Raw genomic sequence first — 16,287 nt, forward strand, 5'->3', positions numbered from 1 at the left:
GCTGGAGATAGAGTAGACAGAAGGTCAACCACCGGTTATTGTACATTCATTGGAGGGAATCTTGTCACTTGGAAGAGCAAGAAACAGAAAGTAGTATCTTGTTCAAGCGCAGAAGCAGAGTACAGATCAATGAGGAAGCTAACCAGTGAGCTTATCTGGATAAAGGGGCTTTTAGGCGACTTGGGAATTGAGATCACCTCTCCCATGACCATGCACTGTGACAACCAAGCCGCAATACACATTGCATCCAACTCAGTCTTTCATGAAAGGACAAAGCACATAGAAGTAGACTGCCACAAGGTCAGACAAGCAGTAGAGCAGCAAGTGATTCTCCCATGTTATACAAGAAGTGCGGATCAGCTGGCTGACATCTTCACCAAGGCGGCCAGTAGCAAAGTTTGTGAGTCCATTCTTCCAAGACTTGGACTCATAAACCTTCCATGTCAATGATCTCCTCACCGTGGAGTATTCTACTCTTTTTCCTTTGCTTGGTTTTTATCCCAAGTGGTTTTTCCAAGAAAAGGTTTTAATGAGGGAATACTTCATGGCTTTCCAAGCTTGACACTCACTACTGTCAAGCTTGAGGGGGAGTGTTGACATGAAGAATTAAACAAAGGGAAGTAGTGGAGGAAGTGGGAGAAGTGGCCATATCACTTACCAAATGGGGAGGAGTGGCTAGTCCACTACTAGTTAGTGGAGGAAGTGGGAGGAGTGGCCATATCACTTACCAAATGGGGAGGAGTGGCTAGTCCACTACTAGTTATTTATTCTTCCACCATTGAGTGCTTATTGCTTTTGTTTCCTTTAAATACACCATGTATGTTACACAATTAAACACACAATTCAATACAAACATTTCTTTCATTCTCTCAATCTCACAAATCCTCTCATTCTCTTAAATTCTCAAATTTCTCTTCTCTCTCAAATACTTACGGTTACTTCACTCCTTTTTTTTACTTTGTTCGTGTGCTTCATCACGGTTAAAACACTTAGAAGCTCTCATAATCCCACAAATTATCAACAATAGCTAAGATCAAGGTGTTTTATCGAATGGTTCAAAGGAAACGAAATAGTTTCCAGGGATTCACAGCCATGTGCGTAAAGATACTTGAGGCACAATGGGAACCCTTCTATCGATTTGAGTTTATTGCACTTATTCAGGCAGAGAGTTCTCAGAGAGGAAAGGTCTCAGATGCTAGATGGCAATGCCTCAAAGTCATTGCTGCTAAGATCTACATATGATAGGTTTATAAAATGCCCGAGCTGATCTGAAATGGATTGAATGTTGCAGTTGTCAACCCAAAGCTCACGCAATAGCCACCTGCCCAAATCTTGTTCAGCATGAGATCTTTTGAACAATGATTGGAGGTTCATACAGCCAGAGAGCTTGACTGTCTCCAACTGAACTAATTCTGGTAACTCTTTAAGCCTTCTGCAGTTACAAAGGCTGGCGTCTTAAGAAGTTGATTCATGGTTTCTGGCAAAGTCTCGAAATGGTTGCCGCTCCAGTCCAGCTTCTCTAGGGATTTCAAGGCGCTTACATCATCCGGGATAACTTGGATGTTTAAGTTGATTAGATTAAACTCTTTCAAGCAGGGGAACATGGAAAGGCTAAGACAGAGAAAATTTGCACCATCACTCTTGTAGTTGAACCTGATGATATCTATTGAATCAAATCCGTGGAACTCTGGCGTTGCACCATCACTCTTCATCGATTCAAAATCTTCAAACTCTGACATAGGCAATCCAAGACCACGGAACATTTGTTTGTCATGAAGTGGTTGTTGATGCTACCTATTTGTCAATTCATCAGGTGCTTGTTGCTCAGTTCCAAAACAGAGGTGATCTGCTTTGCCATCAAGCCACAACATCTGAATATGTTTGTTACCTCCAATGGATAGATTTTCAAAGGATAGATTTTCAATGGACTCCATTTTTACTTTTTTACCCGAGAAATACAAAGCAATATGACGGCAGCGCCCTGTCAATTCTCTTATAGTGATGTGGTAACTATTGAGCTTATCGCAGTATGAGACATCAAGCTTTGTCAGCCTAGTAAGGTTACTGATGGACTGTGTCAGCCTCTTGCAGCCTTGGGTTATTAGTTCCTTTAAATTAACTGCCATTGAAAGATCTGGAAGTTGCTCCAGCATCTCAGAGCCTAACAAGTCCAGTCTTCTCAAGTTTGGTATCCCCTGAGCATAATTCAACAAAGTATAGGGAATTCGTAAGTGTACAGAACCACAAGATGCATGGAATAGGCATTGATCTGTAAGAGCTCTTACCACGGTTTCTTTCCAGAAGCTCCTCAGATTGCTCCGATGTAAAATGACTTCAACAAGGTCTACCGGACGGAATCGGCGAGAGAAAGTGGTCAGGGGAAATGAGTCCCAATGTAGTAACCTTAGCCTCGATGAAAGTAGATATGCATCGTTACTACTGAAATGCAGCTTGGTCTCTGTATGGTCCAAGTGCTTGTATACCTTGGGAATTTGAGAGTGTCGTGGTGGTATTTTGGATACCCACCCAGACGCAACGCACGAACCATATCACACATGTGTAGCGCCATGCATTCCGTTGGTTCGTTTCTCTGCGGGGTTAGAATGACAAAAGTACGTTAGCATACAAACAAGCTTAGAGCAGCAACCACCAAAGGACAAAAATATATGTTACAGATACTGTAAGGTCTTACGGTAAGACTCTTATCGCATAACGTCCAGAATTAAGCATTGTAAAAAATTCAAAAGAATCCCACAAAACTCTTCGTCCGCTGGGCCTCTGGTCGGATTCTTTATTCACAATTGCTTTTGCGGTTTGGACTACTAAAGAATGGATCTTTATATGCTCACCAGTTGTTATTTCAATGAGCGACTTCTCAGCCAACTTTTTTACTCCCAGAAAACCCTGTAGGCTGTAGCTCCCCATCATCGAGAAGGGTAGTGGCACGCCGGAGAGGTTCTTCATTAAAGAGGCACACAACATGAAGAAAAACAATTTTATCTGCTTCCTCTAAGCCATTGTAGCTAATCTTCAAGATCTCCATGACATTTTCACTAGGAGCTCTTATAAGTCTACATAACGCATCGTCCCATTCCTTCAAAGATGTCAATCCTCGGAAATGTAAACCGTAAGCTTCAATTGCGGTCGGCAGACCTTGAGCAAAAGCCAAGACGCTCGGATTGAGAATTTTTCATAAATTTCAGAAGGAGGAAACCCTTCTTCAAAAGCGAACTGGTTAAATATCTTAAGAGCAGCATCAGCATCCAAACACTTAACTTCATATACAATTCTTACTCTGCATGAATTAAGCAAGTCCCTGTCCCGGGTTGTTATGATGATTCGGCTGCCTGGGCCAAACCAGCGGTAGTAGTTAGAGAGGGCATGCACCTGTTTGATGTCATCCACATTATCAAGGACAACAAAGACTACGATTTTCAAACCTTGCCTTAATCTCCTGGGGTCCAAGTTCTACGCTCGACTTCTCAGAGAGACAGAGTGTGGTTGAAAGAAACTTTTTCCGTACATACGAGACGCCATGCTCTCTACAGATCTTCAAAACGTTTTCAAGAAAACAACAAGATGGAAATATCCTTGAAAACCGGTCAAAGAGACACCTTGCGATGGTAGTTTTGCCAATACCTCCCATTCCCCAGATTCCTATCATACGAACCTCATCTTCAGATTCCATACTCAACAGAGGATTCAGTCGTTCCATGTGATCGTCCATTCCAACAACAAGATCACTGAAAATTACTGGTTGAAATGCCTTCCACAATATCTTCAATCATCAAGGCCTCGTTTTCACTATCATATGGAAAAGTTGCAGAACAATTATGAACGTTTCCAGAGATATTATAATGGTACACTTACGAACCATCATATATATGTTGGTAGTGAAAACTTACCACGTTGCAGTATTCTTGCCTACTATGCTGGCGATCTGCGTAAGAGCTTCTACCCATTTCTCCAACTTGTTAGCCATTTCTGGGACTTGGTACTTGTCCAATGTGAAACTCCCAGTTTGATGTCTCACATGAGATGGATCAACTCCATAGAAAACGGGGAAGACTTTCATCTCCTTCTTCAAGCAAAGATCCATGATTAAAAGGAGTTCTTTGATAGAATCACAAGAGCGAATCTGGATTCTTTGATGGCTGTGCTGAGTTCTGCGGAGATGAAGTCGCTAATCTCAAGCCTTTTGTCATCTTTGAAGGTAACAATGCCCTTGTTGACAAGTTCTTTTTGCAAATGGCTGACAAAGTTCTTGCGGGTATCCTCTCCCCGGAAACTGAGGAACACATCGTACTTCCAGGTACGAGACAAAGAAGAGGAAGCCATAGGTCTCTGTGAAGAAAATCGCAAGATCTAGTAACAACAAATCAATGGTTCAATAAGACCACAGAAGCCACCTGTAGTTACACACTTGCACGTTGTCCATATAAATATACAATGATATCTTGTTCAATAAGACCACACAAGCAATCATGTAGTTACATACTTGCACGTTGCCCTATATAATAATGTCGAATCCATGGTTAGATAAGAACTTTGAAAGTTGAAAGGCATCACAAGGACTCACTTGCACGTCGTCAATATTAATTTTTTTTAAATCAGTTGACTTTTGAAATGTAATCATCTCTCTCTATAACCTGCATCATTGACTGGCTCCTCCATCTCTCAAAAATGAGGCATCGATCATATCAGTAGGAGATGGATTACATCCCTCCACAAGGCTCATCAAATAACAGGCCCTAGCCCGGCAAGCTCGGCTGAGTTTAGTCGGCTTAGCGGCTAAAGACGTCGGCTCGACCCCAGAGTACTTTTAGCCGATTAACTAAGCCGATTAAATGTACCCGGCTTAGAGAGAACAGTACCGAGGCCCGTGTACTCGGCCTTTCATGACAAGGCCCAAAGGACGACGCTACTAGGGCATCAAGGACAAAGGCATTATAAGAGGGGATGAGAAGACAAGAACGAGAGGAACAGACACACACTAAGTGGCTAGATCTAGGGTTTCCTAATCATCTCTTTGATCCTGTTGCTTAAACCTTTGATCTTGTCTCCTTATTTCCCGTCAATCTTGTAACCTCTTGTTTGATTCTAATAAAAGCGTCTTTAGTCACCCCATTCCTAAGTTCATCATTCTAATCAACCGAATCATGTACAAACAATTGGCGCCCACCGTGGGGCTGACTAAAGTAACGTTCTAGATCTACATGGTTCAAAACGACGCCACCTTCGGCGCTCCGGGCGGTGAACCAACCCCAACGCCCGAAGCCGCGCCGCCCATCGCCGCAGATTTCATGAGCTCTATCATGGCTCGACTTGCTCATCAAGACGAAGTCCAAAAGACGACCAACGACCAGTTAGCTGCTCTGGTCGCGGCCCTCACAGCTCCCGACGGCCAAACAAGCCGTCCCCAGCAGATACGCCGTCGCCTCTTTAACACCAACCCGACGGCGACCGGAGGCGACCATATCTCAGACGACTCCGAGCCTAACAAAACCCTTCTCGCTGACCACCCCCTAGTAGGTTCTGATCTCGCAACCATACGCGAGCTCGCCGAGCTCAAACTCAGCTTCCAACAAATGAGCGAGAAGATCCATCAAGTAACCAGCGCGGCCCCGCAAATCGAGAGCGTCCTCGCCGCAACATCACGCACTCCGTTTACTAGCGCTCTGACCAGTGTCCAACTCGGAAAGATAGAAAAACTGCGCCTACCCGAGTACAAACCCGGCGGAGACCCAGTGGAACACATGACAGCTTTCAACATTGCGATGGCACGGGCTCGACTCCCAGACGAAGAAAGGGACACAGGCTACTGCCAACTGTTCGTCGAAACTCTCCACGAGCAAGCCCTAACCTGGTTTTCCCAGTTAGAAGAAAACTCCATCGGAAGCTTCCGCGACTTGTCAGCAGCTTTTCTCAAGACTTACATTATGTTCACCAAGCGCAGCGCTACTGCCTCTAGCTTGTGGAACCTCAACCAAACCAAAGACCAGAGCCTTCGCGACTACATGGAGAAGTTCAAAGCCGCAGTCTCGAGGATTGAAATTCCAGACGGTATCGCCATTGACGCCTTGCGGAACACGTTGTGGGTTCGTTCTAAATTCCGAGAGGATTTATACCAAAACCCAACTACGTCGCTCCAGGACGCTATCGCGCGATCTGACAATTTCATCCGAATGGAAGAAGATACTAACGCCATTCTCAGCAAGATGAACGCACCAAAAGCTCCAGCGGCTAAAAACGCCAACACGCGACAAGAACCGCGCCAGCATGCTCCAACCGACAAAAACGGCCGCAAAGACGGATACATGTATGTCGTCAACGAGAACAACGTGCCGGTTTCAACTCTCGTAGTCCGCGGAGAGGGATGGAACAAGTGGGTAAGGGAGCTCGATTCGTCCGACAAACTAGTCGACGCCGTTTGCTCGACCCAAACTACAACAGCAGCAGGATCAGCGGCAGGACCTTCCAGAACCGTCGATCTCACCAAACACTGTAAGTATCACGATGTCAAGGGGCACGATACGACAGAATGCAAATCACTCTATGCGCATTATCTCTCGTCCCTTGCGAGCGGTGAATTTAAGTTCGAACCCTTGAAAGCTAAACCAAAGAATGGCAAGAGCTGGAGCAAGAACAAGGAAAGAAGAGCCCAGCGCAAAGCCACCGGCAAAGATCGACAAAACGACGCTCAACGACGAGACGACGAGGAGGAAACCCCGAAGGATAAAGGTGAGGGAGACTCATCAGCCGACGAAGAGCATCCTGCTAATCGCAGACGCATCGAGGTTATACTCTCTCAGCAATCTTTGTCGTCCGACGACGATAACGACGATGCGCCTGTACTCGGAGATCTGAGAGACGTCCTGAAACGGAAGTTCGAGTCCGAAAATGATAGCAGTCCCAAGCACAGAGATCTCCGGACGATGCTGGATACACGGAAGTCTCGACGTATCTCGACAAGCGATGCTAACAACAACAAAGGGCCAATTAGCGACCTCTGAGATAAACTCAACGCTGGCGCATGCGACCTTCGCATACAGCTCAACCGTTCAAAACCAACGGACTTACAACGACAGTTGGAGCGAGCTAAAGGTCATTCTCAACCTCCAGCGCATGACACTAGCATATCCACAGACCTCCGCACCTTGCTAGACTCTAAGCGAGTACAAACGGGACAGTCGTTGAATGTCATCATGGGAGGCTCCCCTCCTAGCGGAGACTCTGTCCGTTCTGTAAAAGACTATCGTCGACAAGTCGCAACTTCCCAGAAGTGGCCGACTAAACCGACAAGTCATCCTCCGATAACCTTCTCACCGGACGACGCTGAAGGAGTTCACGCTCCCCATAATGATCCTCTTCTCATCGTCCTTGGAATTGGAGAGTATGATGTCACCAAGATCCTCATTGACACCGGAAGTTCCGTCGACCTCATCTACCGAGGAACTCTGCAGAAGATGGGAGTTGATCTTGACGACATAAAAGCATCCTCCATAACGTTAACCGGATTCAATGGATCTTACGAAACTATCTTGGGAACGATCCGCCTCCCGGTACGCGCGTGTGGCGTTACTCGAACGGTTAAGTTTGCCGTTGTAAGCACAAAAGCTCCGTATCACGCTATACTCGGCACCCCTTGGCTACACTCGATGCAAGCCGTTCCTTCCACCTACCACCAGTGCGTCAAATTCCCTGGTACGGACGGAAGGATAAAAACGTTGCGAGGGGATCAAAAGGCCGCTAGGGATCTCCTAGTCGCAACAGTCAAACTCCAACGGTCATCTCTACCCGTTAATTCTGTGTCTCCTCCAACCTCAAAAGTCTGTTCCCAGGAAAGCGAGGTTCTCGAGTTACCTATTGACGACGCCGATCAAAGTCGAACCGTCAGGGTTGGTGCATACCTTTCTGAGGAAATGTAGCAGTCAATTCTGGATTTCCTCAGGAAGAACGTGTCTACATTCGCTTGGTCTATGGCAGACATGAAGGGCATTGACCCGACTATAACGACTCACGAACTAAACGTCGACCCAACATTCAAACCTATCCGCCAAAAGCGACGTAAGCTCGGCCCTGACAGGTCGAAGGCCGTAAACGAAGAAGTTGACAAGCTACTCGGCGCAAATTTAATCGCTGAGGTCTGCTACCCCGAATGGTTGGCAAATCCAGTAGTCGTTAAAAACAAAAATGGCAAGTGGCGCGTCTGCGTCGACTTCACCGATCTGAATAAAGCCTGCCCAAAGGATAGTTACCCTCTTCCCAACATCGACCGTTTAGTCGAGTCTACGGCTGGAAACGAGATGCTAACCTTCATGGATGCCTTCTCTGGATACAATCAAATAATGATGCACCCGGATGATCGCGAGAAGACGGTCTTCATCACAGACAGGGGAACCTACTGCTATAAGGTCATGCCGTTCGGTTTGAAGAACGCCGGAGCAACCTATCAACGACTTGTGAACAAGATGTTCGCAGACAAGCTGGGCATCACCATGGAAGTGTACATCGATGACATGCTGGTTAAGTCGCTCCATGCCACTGACCACCTCCGTCATCTGCAAGAATGCTTTGAAACTCTCAACAAATACAGCATGAAGCTGAACCCAGCAAAATGCACGTTCGGAGTCTCTTCAGGCGAGTTCCTCGGCTACATAGTCACACCGCGAGGAATCGAGGCAAACCCGAAGCAAATATCCGCTGTCCTGAACCTCCCGAGTCCAAAAAATAGTAGAGAAGTACAACGGCTCACGGGCAGGATAGCTGCTCTAAATAGTTTCATCTCCAGATCCACCGACAAGTGCCTGCCCTTTTACGATCTCTTACGAGGAAACAAGAGGTTCATTTGGGACGAGAAGTGCGAGGATGCATTTACCCAACTCAAGCAGTACCTGACAACACCTCCAGTACTCGCTAAGCCGGACGTCGATGATGTCCTATCTCTTTATGTCGCAGTGTCACAAGCTGCAGTCAGCAGCGTTTTGATAAAGGAAGACCGCGGCGAACAAAAGCCCATCTTCTACATGAGCAGGCGCATGACCGGACCAGAGACGCGATACCCAACCCTGGAGAAGATGGCTTTAGCAGTCGTCGAAGCAGCGAGAAAGCTTCGACCATATTTCCAGTCACATTCAGTGGAGGTACTGACTGACCAGCCTCTCCGAACGATACTCCAAAACACCAACAGATCGGGCAGACTCACGAAGTGGGCCATCGAATTCGGCGAGCTCGATATCACCTACAAGAACCGCACAGCGACGAAATCTCAAGTCCTTGCGGACTTCCTGGTCGAGTTGGACCCATAATTGGAGCAAGATCTCACACTCCCAAGCTCAAACTGGACGCTGCACGTCGATGGATCGTCGACCAACAAGGGAGCGGGTGCCGGAGTCCAACTACAGTCCCCGACCGGCGAACTAATCAGGCAGTCTTTCAGTTTTGGCTTTCCCGCATCAAACAACGAAGCAGAGTACGAATCTCTAATCGCTGGACTGCGCTTAGCAAAAGCCGTAAAAGCTAAATGACTAAGCGCCTATTGCGACTCCCAGTTAGTCGCCAGTCAATTCAGCGGCGACTACGATGCCCGCAACGACCGAATGGACGCCTATCTCAAAATAGTGCAAAGCCTGGCAGCAGAGTTCGAGTTCTTCGAACTCATCAAAGTTCCCAGAGGCGAAAATGTCTGCGCCGACGCCCTCGCGGCCCTCGGCAGCAAGCTTCGTGATCAAGTTAAACGAACCATCCCGATACATCGTATCGAGAAACCAAGCATCGATAAACCAACCGACAAAACCCTCGTTGCCCCGGTCATCGAACCCGCTACTCCAGACGACGACGGATTTGGTCCAGATTGGAGAACTGAGTTCATCGACTACCTCTCAAAGGGAGAACTCCCAACAGAAAAATGGGCAGCTCGCCGACTAAAAACACGCAGCGCCCATTACGTCGTTCTTGACGATGAACTACACCGATGGACCGCGAGTAAAGTGCTCCTAAAATGCATCCATGGCGACGAGACAGCAAGGGTCATGGCAGAGACGCACGAAGGCGCTGGCGGAAATCATTCGGGCGGACGTGCATTTGCGATCAAAGTAAGGAGCTTGGGATTCTTCTGGCCAACAATGAACGCAAACTGCGAGTCTTACGCGAGAAGCTGCGACAAGTGCCAACGTCACGCACCTAGCATCCATTGTCCAACCGAAATGTTGCGAACAACCACCGCCCCATACCCGTTCATGCGATGGGCAATGGACATCATAGGACCACTTCCCTGTTCCCGCCAAAGACGCTTCATCCTCGTCCTCACCGACTACTTCACCAAATGGATCGAAGCTGAAGCATACGCTCAAGTCACAGACAAAGAAGTCCGCGGTTTCGTCTGGAAAAAAATTATTTTCCGCCACGGCTTGCCTTATGAGATCGTTACCGATAACGGATCGCAGTTCATGTCAGGCAACTTCAAGGAGTTCTGTGGCAAATGGAACATTCGACTAAGCCCCTCCACTCCTCGTTACCCGCAAGGCAATGGCCAGGCAGAATCCTCCAATAAACTCATCATCGATGGCATTAAAAAGCGTCTGGACCTGAAAAAGGGTCACTGGGCTGACGAGCTCGACGGAGTCCTATGGCGCCATCGCACAAAGCCGCGAGGATCGACTAAATCGACACCTTTCTCCCTCGCCTACGGCGTAGAAGCCATGGCTCCCGCTGAAGTCAACTTTTCAAGCCTCCGACGCTCCAAGATGCCTCAATACGTCAAAATCAACAAGGCAATGCTACTCGACGCCCTTGATGAGATAGAAGAACGACGAGATCAAGCTCTGCTGCGCATCCAGAACTATCAACACCAGATCGAGAGTTACTACAACAAAAGGGTACGTGCCCGACCTCTGGAACTCGGTGACCTCGTCATGCGTAAAGTGTTTGAAAACACTAAGGAGCTAAACGCCGGTAAACTCGGCGCCAGGTGGGAGGGACCTTACAAAATCATCAAAGTCGTCAAACCTGGAGTATACCGACTTCAAACTTCACGTGGCGAAGAAGTCCCTCGATCATGGAACTCAATGCATCTACGACGCTTCTAACCGTAGGCGCAAAAAAAAAAAAAAAAAAAAAAACCTGAGTGGATGCACCCCCGTGGTCACTTCTACTCGGCCGAGTAAATGCGCCAACAACGGCCACTTTTACTCGGGAAAACACAAACTACGAATGGCTTGATCCTCAACCGAGGTACGTAGGCAGCCTTAAACAGGTCCAGCTATAACAAAACCAAAGTCAAAACCTTATCTAGGCCTCAATCGAGTAAATAATGACTTTCATATCCAACGGTTCCCGTGCCTCCAGCAGAGGACACGCGGACACTCACGTTCCTTTGCCTGCTGCTATGTCCTGATCAGACACTTAGCTTCGGGACCCAACAGTCGCGAATCACCTATGCTCAAAGCATTGAACCGACTAAATAGAGTGAATCTTTGCCTTTTCTCGACTGGAACGTAACGGTTAGCTACCCGGTTACTTAATTGTCACTGAGGAAACGGACGGAAGAACCTTCCACTCTTATATTCAGCTCTTTGTCTTCGAAATTGAATGACTTACTTAGACGTAACTTCAATCGAAACACGACAACAGCTGAATAACACCCATTAGCGGTTTATTCTCAATTATCTATTTTGCAAAAGACTAAGGATCAGGAGTCTAATGTTTCAAAACGAGAACACCGTGAAACACTACAGATAACTGAAACTTACTTAGAAAAAGTTGCAAATACCGATAAGAAACACAAAGAGAGAGTCATAAAAATACAACAACAAGGTATATCAAGACCACGAATGATAGCATCCGAATAATAAATACAACAAGGAAAAGATCAAGCGACCGTGTCGTGGTCGTCCTTGTTCGACACAACCGGGACAAGCTACTCCACGGTTTCTTCAGCGACTTGAGCGTTGAGGCCTTCAATCTGCGCAGGAGGGTCCGAGGCTGACGGGTTCAGAGCCGCTTCTTCGATAAGCGCCGGAGACGACCTGTTCTCCTCCTAGTCGCCCCCCTCGTCGTCTTCCCGTTCTTCAGAAGAGGAAACCAAGACCGGATCTTCAGCGGCTACGTCCCCTGTTTCCTCTTGAATCGCGTTGCCGCCTACCTCGGGATCGTTCTTGTCAGGACACTCCTCGACCGCAGTTCCTTCAGGGACGGTGATGCGCTTTGACAAAGCAGAAGTAATATCAATCATTGGCTCGTCAGTCGGATCTTCGGCGGCCTCACGAGAAGTAATCAGTTGGGAAGCCGATTCATGGCCAATCAGACCAACATTCGATCCGTACGGATCAAGCGTTCCCATCAATTCCTCGCTTATGAACCGAGAAGGGAGGTTGAGTGGAGAGAGGGCGAAATCTGCTTCTGAGAACGGATCGAGGCGATGTTTAGCGACCTCGGCCTCGTGCAACTTCTCTTGCTCCGAGAAGATGTCTATCATTTCCTGCGGGATCTCCGTCCCTCTATCTCTTATCACCTCAAGACACTTCTTGGTTCCTGAAGCTTACCCATATAAACTCTTGGCTTTCTCCAACACGTTAAGACGGTCCAGATAGTCCTTTACTCGACCAAAGCAGCGAGTAGACTTGTCTGCCATAGCTGTCTGGACTTTGACCCTTTCGCGAGTGACCTCCTGAATCCTAGAGTTTCTCAAGCGTTCCCTCTCCTTGACCAGCGTTCCAACGACGGCATCCCTCTCCCCCTCTAACTCGGCTTTCTCCTTCTCAAGAGAAGCGACCAACCGCTCTAAACGAGCCTTCTCGCGCAGAGCATTCCTTTTTGCAAGACGATCAGACTTTAACTTGTCTTCTAGCTATGCAAATTTGACCCGGAGGACTTCCTTCTCTTTGGTTTCTTTGTCGCTAGCCTTCTTGTTCTCCGCGCGCAACCTCTCTATCACGCCTAGCCGGGTTCGCGCAAGTTTTTCCGACGCGCCCAGCTGGATCATCGTCTGCTTTAGAGTACTATCGTACTTCTTGACGAGATAGTTCATACTCCCGTCGCACTGCATAAAACAATAAAGACTTAGAAATTTTATGAGAAAGGAAAAGGGGAAACAAGGGAAGGCGAAGTTACCCGTTTGCTCGCCATAGCCGCATCAATGTACTCCTTCTTAAAGTACAAGTCATCGATCGGTGGCAACTCTTTTGTCCCACCACGGATCTGACGGGTTAGTTCCGCGCATCGAAGCGGATTTAGTACCAACGGAGTCGTCTCGTCGTACAAGAACTCTACGCGATCCGAAAATCCTTTTCCCGCCTTCTGCGGAAGCGAACCTCCACTTTCAACACCCTTCTTCCTCGCGGAAGGAGAAAGGGCTCCCTTACTCAACGGAGATTCATCCCGAGGACCATCTCCGGTTTCAGTAGCCTGTCCTCCGCTCTTAGAAGGGACCTCAGGAGCAGGAGTCCCATCATCCTCTGCGGTCGTCTTCTTCGACTTCTTCTTGGGACGTTCTTCAGACGATCCCCGAGTAGAATCAGTTGGATCGTGTTTTCCCGCATCATCATCCCCTGCGGCTGTTGAGGTCTCCAGAGGCTCAACAGAAGCCTCCTCACGAGACCTTTTCTTGTTGTCCTTCTTCTTCTTCTTCTTTTTAGCCGCGACTTCATAGGCATCAGTGGAGGATGGGGCCTCCTCCAAAGGAACACTCCTTTTCTTGGCTTTACTGGCCTTCTTCTTCTGGGAACTCTGAGCTGGCGGCTCAGAGTTCACATCTCCATCTGTGGGAACATACCTGACCTCTGAGGCAATGGCAGAGGACGACTTCGATGAGAGCATTTGAAGCTTCCCTTTTAGCAGGGCACTCAAGTCAGGAATTCCCTCCATCTCTTTGGCCTTGTTGAGAAGCTTTTGTTGTTTCCGAGTAAACAAGGAGAGGCGTGATTTGCGTGTACACAAGGAAGTCTCGATTCCCAGTCAACTGTAAAAGCAAAAAGAAATCCGACATGAGAGCAACGAAAAGGCTCAAAGTATCTCCCTAAGGTGAACAGCAACTTTACCTCTAGCAATCCTAGCTTGCTGACGACGTATCCACTCCCGAGTTAGATCTGGCCAACGAAGATGACTGTGTGTCGCGATCAATTGGGCGCTTTCAAAGAACTTTTCAGGATAGGCGATCGTATTAGGATGACGAACTGCAAAAGAAAAGGGAAGCGTTAGAACCATCAACCAGAGTACGAGCAAACAGACAAATCTCTACCGAGTTGCTGATTCCATAAAACGCGATAATCGTCCCCCGGCGGCTCCTCGAAGGCGTGCTCATCAGATTTGACGTAGAAGTATGCTTGTTGCCAATCCTGCGTCTTGTTTGGGTGACCCGTCAAGACATTGTAACTCGCTCGCATCTTTACTGAAAAGATCCCGTTTGGCTCCGTCTTCGTGAAAGTCAGTTCTTCGAACACTCTCACGCTCATCGAAACATCCATCTCCGCGGCCATAACCATTAGCATGACGGCTATGCGCAGCGACCCGTTCAGCAGCTGAGATATGGCGATGTCCCGACGAAACGCGTAAGACGTGATCAATCTGGGGATTGGGAACCAGAGCTTAGTCTGATCCTTGAAGTAGGACTCGTATACGCATTGGTAACCGACTGGTGGTGACCATGGGCGCTGCTCGGTAGACGGAATGAGGTAAGTGACGCCGGCGCCACCATTCTCCCTTAGCAAATTCTTCACGGTCTCGTCGGAAGAATAGGAACTGAACACGTTTCCCCACGATTGAACTCGCGGATCACGTAACACTTCGGGAGGGAGCGAAGGTAGTTCTTCGAAGATCCCACCAGGATGGTATACCACAGGACGGCAGTCTATCTCGTCGAAGCGGATACTCCTTGGTGTGGGAAGACGGTCTGACTGATCCCCCGTTGAGCCCGCCTTCTGGGCCTTACGGCTTGGCTAGGCGCTTCAGAGCCACTTGCCTCTCCACCCTCACCCTCAGCGTTCTCTTCGGCTTCTTCGTGAAATTGCTTGTGGGCGTCAGCGACCAAAAGACGCTGGGAAAGACTCATGTTCTCCGTATCCCGCAGAGCGTCACGATAGATTATGTCGAACTCATCCAACGGACCGCCGTCCGCATCCCTAGCCGGGCTCGACGAGGCAGCAATATCCTTTCTTTTTTCCTCACGCGATAATCGATTCCCTGAAGCCATATCCTTTCTACTCGGGGGGACGACTAAACCAGCTAGGTCCTAAGCGGAAAACTCTATACTACAGAAGGCTTATCTAGAGAGAGAAAATAAAAGTAGAGAGAAGGGAGAGAAAGTGGAATACCTGAGTCTGCAGAGAAGAATGACGAAAGCAAAGGAGAGACGCCTATTTATAGCAAAAACGAGGGCACACTCTCCGAAGCGTAATCATTAGGTCTACAAAGGCCTAAATGGGCTTCAAAGGCCGCCTAAATGCCCAAAATCTTACTCGTGACGGTTCAGTTTCTCGCTTGAACCGGTTTACAATCGGGAAATTCAACCGAAATCAATCCCCGGTTTCGATCCGAACCGGTTCACCAGAGTTAACTGTCAAAAAACCACCCGAGCTCTTAGTTCGAGAAGTTCACCTCCCGAGTAAAACATGCTATCACAACAGAAATGGGGGCAAAACACAATGCATCACGAAAGTCGCAGCTTGGAGCGACTAGATGCAGCGCGCGACTAAAATCAAATACCGGCGAGACGAGCTGTCGCCTACATTAGGACATGTTATACGAACGAACCTGACCCACAAATTCACTGAGACCGATAAGCCGCTCACAAGTGAACTGGGGGGGACTTATTGTAGGAGATGGATTACATCCCTCCACAAGGCCCATCAAATAACAGGCCCTAGCCTGGCAAGCTCGGCTGAGTTTAGTCGGCTTAGCGGCTAAAGACGTCGGCTCGACCCCAGAGTACTTTTAGCCGATTAACTAAGTCGATTAAATGTACCCGGCTTAGAGAGAACAATACTGAGGCCCGTGTACTCGGCCTTTCATGACAACGCCCAAAGGACGACGCTATTAGGACATCAAGGACAAAGGCATTATAAGAGGGGATGAGAAGACAAGAACGAGAGGAACAGACACACACTAAGCGGCTAGATCTAGGGTTTCCGAATCATCTCTTTGATCCTGTTGCTTAAACCTTTGATCTTGTCTCCTTATTTCCCGTCAATCTTATAACCTCTTGTTTGATTCTAATAAAAGCGTCTTTAGTCACCCCATTCCTAAGTTCATCATTCTAATCAACCGAATCCTGTACAAACAATATCTACACTA

The sequence above is a fragment of the Brassica napus genome, chromosome C2, assembly GCF_020379485.1.
Source record: "Brassica napus cultivar Da-Ae chromosome C2, Da-Ae, whole genome shotgun sequence".
NCBI lineage: Eukaryota > Viridiplantae > Streptophyta > Magnoliopsida > Brassicales > Brassicaceae > Brassica > Brassica napus.